This window comes from Fukomys damarensis, unplaced genomic scaffold, assembly GCF_012274545.1.
Source record: "Fukomys damarensis isolate Sample0158 unplaced genomic scaffold, DMR_v1.0_HiC HiC_scaffold_24, whole genome shotgun sequence".
Taxonomy (NCBI): domain Eukaryota; kingdom Metazoa; phylum Chordata; class Mammalia; order Rodentia; family Bathyergidae; genus Fukomys; species Fukomys damarensis.
This window is the reverse complement of record NW_022900936.1, coordinates 18,314,683-18,325,354: the sequence shown is the minus strand read 5'-3', so window position 1 is coordinate 18,325,354 and position 10,672 is coordinate 18,314,683. Positions and strand designations below refer to the sequence as shown.

The 10,672-nt window shown below is 35.6% G+C and overlaps 1 pseudogene; it reads right to left on the bottom strand.

Moving 5' to 3' along the window:
- LOC104851482 overlaps positions 1-9,009 on the bottom strand; it is a 33,533-nt pseudogene extending 24,524 nt beyond the window's left edge.
- Between the last annotated feature and the right edge of the window lie 1,663 nt (positions 9,010-10,672).

Genomic DNA, 10,672 nt, shown 5'->3' with positions numbered 1-10,672 from the left:
AACAACTAATAATAATAATAATAATAATAATAATAATAATAATGAGAGAGAAAGAGAGAGAGAGAGATGTTCTTTGATGTGAAAGTAAAATATAGTCAACAAACACAAATTAGAAAAGACCAAAATGTCTGAAAACGAATCTCTCTTTCTCACTGTTTTTCTCAGTCCCTGTCTCTCATAGCTTCTCTCCTGGACCAAAGAAGATACGAAGGACATTAGAAAACATGAGTGAGATGAAATGACAACCTATTAAGGCGTGTGATGTATTCCTGCAGTTTTAGATGTGTAACTTTAATTTCTACATTGAATTGCAGTCAGAGGTACCATTTTAATTGCAAAAATTATAAACAGTTCTTGGGGAACAGAAGAGAACTAAGTAGGGGTTCAGGGGTTTCAAAAAAATGAGCCCAAAGGGTAAAATTGTGAGGCCCTTGACTTTGTCCCCAGCCATGCTTATGGAAACTTTTGACTGCACTGTGGACACTTTGCAAAGGTGGAGGAATTCAAGGCTGAAAACAGAGTATGTGTGGAAGATGGAGAAAGTAGAGGATAAAATAATTACAGAAATACGATGCCTCATTTCTAGTTCCAACCAAGACAAAAAATATAAAACCAGAAAAATAAAAACAAAATGTAAGAAATTTTGACAGAATAATAAATAAACCTAGGCTTATCTTGCCTTCTGCACAGAGCTTTTTGTTGTTGTTGTTGTGTTCTAGTATTTGCTTTAATAAAATAATGAGCAGTGGATACGAAAGCCAATTATGTACAGCATAGAAAAAGTAAAAAACAAACAAACAAACAGAACAGTTACTCTCAGTGGAAATGCATGAGAGAAGAAACTGTGGAAACTGCAGTGCAACGGCCTGGGAGGATTTTGCAGTTTTGCGGTGCCTTTCTCCCATCCCCACCTCCACAGCTCTTCTTCGAACCCGTCACAACAACATCTTTATCAGCTTTGTTTTCATTATGTGCAACAAAAGTGGTGGAGATGACTAAGGGAATGAACGTATGTCCATATTTTCACCAAGTGCAACATCATTTTCCATTGTTAGAGACGGTGTAATTTCTCTGAAGGCAGAGAAATTGGGAAGTAAGACTTAATTGAAATGTGCAAAGACTGTATGTAAATAATATAGTTTCTGTTCAAAATGTGCTGAAAGTAGGTTTTTCCTTTCTTTTCTGTGTTTTAGCAAAGCGAGACCCACTTTATCAAAGAAACAACTTTTGTTCTTGCCAAAATGCCATGAATAGCAATGTAAGGCAAAGGAGCTCTTTAAATGTAACGTGGTAAATGGAAAATATTAGAAATCTAAAAGCATACAAGTATTTGAAAACTATCATTATATACACTTGTGGGCACAGTTAAATTTTTGAATTTTCTTCTCCACTTCATAGCCGCCTCAAACATTTGTAACATAAACTACAAATTTGGTCACCAATGAGTCCAGTTTCAGACTGCATTAAACCTGACAGTCATAAACAAAATCCTACTATTTTTCAAATTACGTTACGAAACAAGAAAACATAATGGTAATCCTTCATGGAATGGAATGAATGGGTTTGTTCTCCAGTCTCCGACCACTGACTAGTTCAGACACATCTACACCACAGCTTCCCTGTCAGTTAGAAGTGTGAGTGGAGTACACGGACTAAACGACAGGCCAGGAACTCATCTAAGAAGTGACCGTAGTGTGATCATCAAGACAGATAACATCCAGGTTCTAGAATCTTAAAATCTCACACATCTATCAGGCAGCAGATAAATGCCAAACATGATTTTAATTAAGTGGTGTAAGCTATGAATGAAACAAAAGCTTAATTGGTTGAGAGTGACTTAGCCATGGACATACTTAACCAAGAGTTTGCAGAAGGTCTCAGTGAGGAAATTCAATTTCAAAGTTCTTAAGCAATTAGGAGTCTAAGATCTGCAGAAGATCTTTACTGTAGATGGAGTGTAAGGTACAAAGACAGACCCTCACACATAGATGTATTAGTTGATAGAAAAGAAAGAATACTGTGTTAGTCAGTGATATATAATTAATGGAGAAATAGAAGGAGATAATGTGACAGAAATGGGAAAGGAAAACGTGACACATCACATAGCACTTTGCAGACTGTCATAGGTGATTTGTTTATTTCTTCAAGTCTGTTCTCCATCCTCCCTCACCTGCACTGTCCAACCAGAAGGGGTAATTGTAGAGATTGCCGTAGCCTTTTGATTTATTGTTTCTCAATTGGGGTTGACCTGTAGGTGAGATTAGAAGAGAATCTGAAGGACAAAATAGAAATAGGTATTGGCAATACTTCCGACAGCTATGGGCTGAATGCTGCACTGCACTCAAGGGCTTATTCCTAACACACAGAATAATGGTACCCAAAGTCAACACCTTTGGGAGTTGGAGAGGTCCTTCCGGCAGAACCCTCAGGAGACAAAAGAAAGACCTCTTACCTCTTCTATTATATAAAAACACAACAGTGGGGCCAGGCGTGGTGGTATGTTCCTTTAATCCAAGCACTCAGGAGGCTTAGACAGGAGGATCACCACAAGTTCGAGGCTGGTTTAAACTACATAGCAAGACTCTGTCTCAAAAAAGCTAAATTAACAAATACAATCAGCAAGAAAACATTGTATATGAGCCAGTAAATTGACCTTTACCACATAGGGTCTTCCAGTTCCTTACTCTTGAACTTGACAGTATACTCAATGCTGAGAAAGAAATTTCAGTTAAATATATGTTACCCATTTTTGATACTCTGTTAAAGCTGCCTAGATGCACTAGGACATCTATTAAATCACTCTGGAGAGGCCACTTTCCTCTACAGAGAACCTGAAATTGTAGAAGTTAGTGTCAATTTCACTGTATTTTCTGAATTCCCATAACTGAACACAACTTTAGGTAAAAGTTTGGCGAATTCATCTATTTCCTGTTTTGTAGAATTGTACTACTAATACCCTACTGATTCACCAAAACTCGGACTACATCTGTAGCAATAATGCTACTACTTGTTCATCTTTAATTTGGCAAATTTAAATGTGTTATTCTCTGCTGGGACACTATCTGACATGAACATAAATAACCAAGATTTGTTTTTAACTATAAAATTCATAATACAGTCCAAATGTCTCACATCATCATTCACTAACAGAAAACTAATTTTGTTCTAAGTTGTACTATAGGAAACAGTGCTCTCTTAATCATTCTCTTTCCTGCTTGTTTAACAAGTAACCAGCAGAGTTCAGGCCAGAGGGTACATCTGTGGCCTTACAACAGCACATATTTGAGTTCTTTGGGATAAATGTTCTAGGTCATTTTCTCTTCAAACTCCTGGTTTGAAAAATCAGAATGACTTATTAGGAGTTTCACTTTGGTAGTTGAATAGGCACTTCCTGCAGAACCCTCAGGAAGTGCAAGACCTCTCACCTCTTCTACTATATAAAAACACCAGGCGTGATGGTGTGTTCCTATAATCCCAGTATTTGAGAGGCTGAGGCAGGAGGATCAGTAATATTAAATGGCAGGTTGCAGATAATTTCAAGAAAAAAATTACACCCAAAAATTCAATATAATAATGAAAAAATCATGGTAGATATAATTTTGCTCTCAAAGTATGCCATCGAAAATCTATCAACAAAAATAAAGATGAATGTAACAAATATAACAAGAAAGGTGTTGGAAAACTGTAGGACAATTGCAGAATAAATTTACAGACAAACTTGCTATACTTATTGCTTGTTCTAAAACAGTTAAATCATTTCTTCTAAAGAAAATATGAAATTGTGTAATTCAAAGTATCAAAGTATATGCTGCTCATTGAGAAAAGTATCGAGTCTTCTTGAGATGTAAATCCACACTGCTCAGTTTTTTCTGGGATAGCTGAATCTATTCATTTCTTTAGAAAGATATATAAATAGAAAGGCACTCATTCTAAGTTTAGGCTTTGTTAAACAAAGACAAAATGCTTGAACTATTTTTTTTAAAGCTCTAGAAATTCCTTTTTATAAAACCGCATCCAAAACAACTCACTCTGTATTTGCACAGGCAGAAGAAGGAAAGAACCCGATGCTATTGATCAGCATAAATCCCTGGGACTGGATTATCACGTAGCTCAGACCAAATTCTCCCCCTGCTTTTTCATGACAGTTGCATTTATTTCTTTTAAACATTTTGTTTATCATTAGACAAAATTTATATAGAAAGATTTTGATAATTTTCATTTAAAATTAATGTGTGTAGAAAGAGTAACAGTTTATATGGATAGACATTTTCCTAATTATAAAATGAAAGCATTTAGTCTTAGCCTGGAAAATGTAAGGGTATGGACACATTGCATAAGAGAAAGTTAACAAGTATATATGAAAATATTAAACCACACAGCATTTTGTCCAAGCCCAAATGACCAAGTTATGTTATTATTTTTACTGATTTGAAGATAATATCATTGCTTTTCATAAAATAAGAGCTTCCATGCTGAGTTTATGATAGATCATGTCTTTGCTTTTGGTGATTGTTAAGTGTTATAATGTAAGTAATGCTAGAGAAGATTAGAAAGCTTTAAGAGACTGTGTCCACTGGAAGGCCCGAGGCCATCTAAGACTAAATATTTCAATAAATCACATTCTTTACATTGACTTCTACTAAACGTTACTGGAGTCATGGAAAATAAGTAAATAATAGCATCAGCAATAAAAACATTAACAAAATATGTTCCTTATATTTCTAACTTATTCTGGTATTTCTCCACCTTTAACTCTTTCCTTTTGAGCTAACAAATAATCAAATAACCCTAAGGTTTAACACAAATTCATTCTTATTCAGATACTGGTTTTTTAGTTTATTCAACTACTACATTTGTGAGATGCCTATTAAATGCTGTAATGATAGAGAATAATGAAAACACACAAATTTATAACACACAGTCAAGATTTTCATTCTGAAGAAGGTCAACAGTCTTTAATTATGTATCATCATGGTAAGGAGCAACAAACAAATCAATAGATCCTTTATAGTTGCATGAGTATTTTTTCATTATTCTTGGGTTCAAAATTCAAATACAATAAAAACTTTATTAGAATATCTTTTAAAAGTATTATTTTTTATCATATTTCGCTAGTATACTTGTTTTATATTTAGGATAAAGAAGACCAGTAAAAACAAGGGTATTTTTTCTAAGCACGGGTGACAATGGAACTGGTTATATGACCACACACTTTGTTTTCAACGTATAAGCTCGTGTCAGGTCTGTCCCATCTAAAAAAAACTAAAGTTCTCCCTTTTACTCTTTTCGCCTCCCAATATTCTAGATTACATGTTTACTTCAATTTTCAAATATTTATTTCATTTTTTCAAGCACCACTAGCGTTTATGATTACCTTGTTAGTAATTGACAGTCTTTAATGATGCACTTTCTGAGTAGAATGCCGAAATGATCTCAAAAGTCCTGAAAGTACAAAAACATAAAATACTGGAGGGGCCAGGCACTTTGCTCAGTGGTGCCGCCTTCTATGTTGCAAGCAAGGTCCTGAGTTCAATCCCAGGTATGAAAAAACAAAACAAAGCAAAACAAAAACAGGACAGGTCCTTTTTAGCTCCAGGTGGGTGAAATACTTACTGATCATCATCTGTCATGGAATTACTTAGTATAGATTGATTTTACTTTAATCTGTTTAGTTTCAGCTTCTCTTATCTTTTTCTAATTCTTTAGATAAAGTGAACTGAGCTTAGGAAGACAGAGCTGCCCTGAGATCGTTAATTAGCAATCTCGTAATCAAAATAATAAGAAGGAAGTGCTGTGTCATGGAAATTGAATTTTAATAAAAATTTTAGGCCATTGTAAGTTAAAGGAGTTCCTAAAGGGAAAGTTATAACCTTCCTCACCCTAGAAATACCAGAACGTAGGATTCTGGGGAGAATAAATGTGTCCACCAACTGTTTTGGCTACTTTAGCCCGCAACTATAGCAGGGCACTGAACTATAAATCCTGTTGCCTACTCTTCCTGAAGGGCTAGAGTCACTCTCAGATGTAAAGTCCCTTTAAGACACAGTATCACCTTATCTGTGATCACCACCTCCTACATTCTTGTAATTGCCATTCACATAATTATCTGTTGTATAAATATTTTTAATTAATTTTATTGGCACATTTAATGTATTCAATGTAATGGCGATCATTGTTGGAAATTTGTACTTTTACATACTCAGTCTTCGTTCTTATTTTTCCCCACTCCCTTGCCCTCCCTTCCACCCCTCCCTGCCTCCCATCTACAAAGATTTTGATTCCATTATTTTTTGTTATCTCATATTAATTCCCATTCCCTCTTTCCTTTCCCCTAACCCTCTCATTTCCCCTTCCTCTTTGTCCCTATAGCAAATATTGACTCTGGAAAAAAAAGAACAATCAGATTTTCATTTAAATAATGCTAATTTGGAAGTGTATTCTTTTCACTTGTAGGAAAATAGCTTTTGAGTTCTTTAATCTGTAATTGCCAATAAAAAGCTTTAAAAGGTTGAGGAATTTAAACTCATTTTTAAAAGATAAAAATGCTCATGAACTTATCAAAATCTTTTGTCAAATATCACCAGGATTACTACACTAATATTTCTTCATAATACAAACAACTTGCTGAAGCAACTCTTAGAAGATTGGAAAAATTTTTTTTTTAATTAAAATAAAAATAGAGCAAAGGGAGGGCAGAGGTAAAGGGAAAAAATGAGAACCAAGACCTGTCATGTAGAGGTACAAGATCCCAACAATGAATGTAACTGTACTGTATTCCTACAATGTACCAATAAACTCAATTAAAGCTGAAAAAAAAATAAAAATAGAGGAAAGACATGATCCCTCTAGTAGAAGCACTGTACTATCAGTGGAAATGTGAAGTTCAAGATAATCAAGGTTTTAGAAAATTCACTACTAGCTTGTTTCAATTACTCCTATTTTGATAAGTAGCATAAGATATCATTTGAATGAAACTCATTTTACTCACCTCAGTTGTGGATTATTTTTCTGTCATTTGAGTTGTTAGCAGGGAAAAAAATGGTAGCTAGTAATAAATTCATCATGCTGAATTTTTGAACCTTGAGCATATCCTGATTTCTTCCCCACCCCCACCCCATGGGAGGGACTGGACTATTTCATATGTCATTTGAAAAAATTGTCTCAATTGGCCAGGCATTCCTATGTCCATGCTTTCACATGTGACATTGTAGCTTTTGTTGTATACAGATGGACTTGGACTTGCATTCTCTAGCCCCTGAATCAAAGCTGTCCTTTGGCTAATATAACTGAGGGTTATCATACTTTAGAGACGCTGCATGTTGCCAATCTCTTGAAACTCTGCCCATTTTCCTTGGGAACAATTCTGACTGGCCAGATGCTGTCAAGAGTGCATCCTACTTAATGTCATGCTAGACCAGCCAGCCCACAGCAACACATGTTCTCAACAGACTGTCATCAGCCACGTGGGACTTCCACTGTGGAACCTTCTGCACAAGAATATAAAGAGATCATAGTTTTAAAACTCTAAGATGCAAATGCTTGTTTACACAGAAGTAAATAAATAATAAAAACTATTAAATTTCATAGGATTAAACTCACAATTTTATTTAGTAAATATTTGTTAAAATCCACCAAATTCTTAGAACTCAGCAAGGCACATTAGTAGAAATAAAGATTTATAAGAATGGGACATCATGCTTTGAGGACAATAGTGAATATTGCAGGCAATTTTTTAATATTTATGCAGAATTCAAATTTTCCTGATCCATTAAAATGCTTTCATTTTTATTCTAGAAATACACCTAAGACTTCCTGTTTTCCAAGAATATTTAGAAAATATCAAAACTCATCTTCTTGGAAGTCAAATCCGAGAAAGCCATTCATGTCCTTACGTTAAGACTAAATTCTAATAAATGAATTAACTGAGAGGTAAATCTAACTAAAATCTCATTTAAAAATACTAATCTTGAGTAAAAGTTAACTAGCTTGCATTAAGATATAAAAATAAACTTACTGATTATTGCTGTTTTAAAATTTTTATTTTATTGTATAATGATTAATTCTGAGACCATTATTTTGGTTACTTTTGTGACTAGAATGCTAATGTTCAGCAGTAAGTGGAGGCTGAGAAGGTGAAATAAGACCTTATTTTTGTTAAAATTAAAAATCAAATGCACATCCTACACACACACACACACACACACACACACACACTCACACACACACACACAGGTTTATAATCTATTGGGAACAGCTGATGGCCCCAAGGAGCTAAAATTAATCACTCAAAAGAGATGCACTACAGTTCTTCCTGTATTTATTTTTAAAAACAAAAATGCCACCGATTTTGAGGGGCATCAAAACAGCCTGGATTGCTCCCATTTACACCTTAATGACACTGTTGCCAATGAGTATAAGTTTCTTTCGCTTCATTTGAGTGGAAATCAGAAATCAGCAGTGTGCAGTTCTGCCAGAATTCCTGATGTCACCAGCCCATACCACATAAAGCAGATGGCAGCGCACTGCTGGTTAGTACAGCTGACGGTGGGGCCTTCTGGTGTTTGGTTGTGCCACAGGACATTATAGGTGGGCTGGTCAAGTACTCTTCTCTCGTGCTTATCTTTAGGGCTAACAGCCTTCAGTGTTGTCCTTTCTTTTGAACCAACAGCTCTGTCAACAGAACTTAGTATAAACAACCAGAGTAGGTATCCAGGACATTTGGAAGCTACACTACCCAACACATAAGTCAGGAGCAGGTTTACAGAATGCCCGAAGCAACTCTTTCTTACCAGGGCGCATGCTGCAGCATGGGGGTCTGGCATGTTTGGCACATTGGAGGGTTCCCTGGGTGAACTGCTGAAGTGCCCGGGAGGGCTGTTTATATAGCAGCTGCAGGCCTGTTCCGCTGAGGGTCCAGTCTAAAACCAGGAAATCTGGAAGGCTAGTTGTAGGGACTGGGGATGTTAACAATGAGTTCAGACGTCTCTCTCTCTCCCTGATCTCAGTCATACCAGAGTGCCTCCTCCTTCTTCAAAGAGGCAGCAGCGCCATCTGAAATGGGAGTAGCACCAGAGGGGTACTGTTGTGATCATGGAACGGCATCCATGTTGGAGTGGCATGGAGGGCAGTGGCGCCTAGAGAGCCAGAGACAACTCTGAAGCACATCGTCCAGTCCATTAGGGGCAGGTGAAGGGCAGCATGGGAAGCAACGGGAGCATCAGGTGCTCCTGGGTCTGTCTCAGCATTAGCACAGCTCATATTCATCGTGGTTATTACTAAAAGGTAAGAATTTTCAAGGCAATGATAAAGTCTTTGCTGTTATGCAGCAAGGGGATAAGAAGGGAAATATGGGCAAGACAGTGTTAATTATGCACAATTTGAAGTGATCTTTGGAAAAACGTGCATTTTCTTGGAATTTGAGAAATAGTTTTATTTCTTACATCTGGTTGATTGTATTAGTATTTAAATGCTAATAATGTTCAGTAAAGGATAGATAAGTGAACAGAAACTTGGTTGGACAGAGTACATTTCTAGCATCTACTTGAGTGTTCTTTGTCATTTCCGACAAAGGGTTATTCACCAGAGGATTGTGGGAAAACTAATTTACCAGGTACACTTTGGTGTCTCCTATCTGTATAAAAGCATGAATTACCGTGAGTTAGTTGCCCAGGAAACTTCTAGCTTAAACATTCTATGATTTCAGAAATGGGAGTCTCTAACTTTCAGAATTGAGCCATGATTATATGTCTAAGAGAAAAGAAGTTAGCAATATAGTAGGTGTCCTGGAATGAACTGCTCTTCTATAGTTTCCAACAATTACAGTCAGTCACAGGCTTAAAATTTCAGAAACTCTACAGGACCGTATAATATAATTATGAATGTAGTCAAGTATATATAATTACTATCTAAAATGATTTCTGTAGAATATATGATTTCTTAAGACAGTCAATGTATTATGTGTGAAATCTAGGAAGAGATCTTTTTATGAAAACCATTTATATTCTGCCATTTTGAAATCTTAAGAGACTTTATAACTCAGGGATGTGAAGAACTGACAGATTTTGTTCATTTAGTACTCTTTGCCAATGACTGCTATAAAAATACAAATTTTCATATTTAACACATGAGCTATAGTTCATCATTTTGTACAAATCAGCATTACAAGCAGTACTAACAGAAAAAAAAATAGACCTAAATGAAAAACTTGCAAGAAATATTACAATCAAATGTAATGCGAAATAAAATTTAAATATAGATTTGACCTAAAGGTACGAGTCAGAAGACAAGATGCATAGAAAATAAAAGTCTTACAATGTCATACAGACATACAATGCATTGTAAAAAAAAAAAAAAACTTGCTTAAAATTAAATTTAAAATATTGTATTTATCATTAAATATACGATAAATCACTGTAAGAAAAAGACCCATGAAGGATTTATAGTTTTTAATCCCTTAATAGGTAGATGTCCCTGGCTGATTTCTAACTATCCTTTACATAGAGACACAAAGCCTTAGACTAATTTTGTTTTTTGTACTGGGGATTGTACCCAATGTCTTCACAATGAGACACATCCTAGACCCTCACTCAATTTTTTATTTTTGTTTGTGAGGCAGGAACTTTCTGAGTCTCTAAATTGTCTGGCTGTACTGAAACTTGTGATCCTCTTGTCT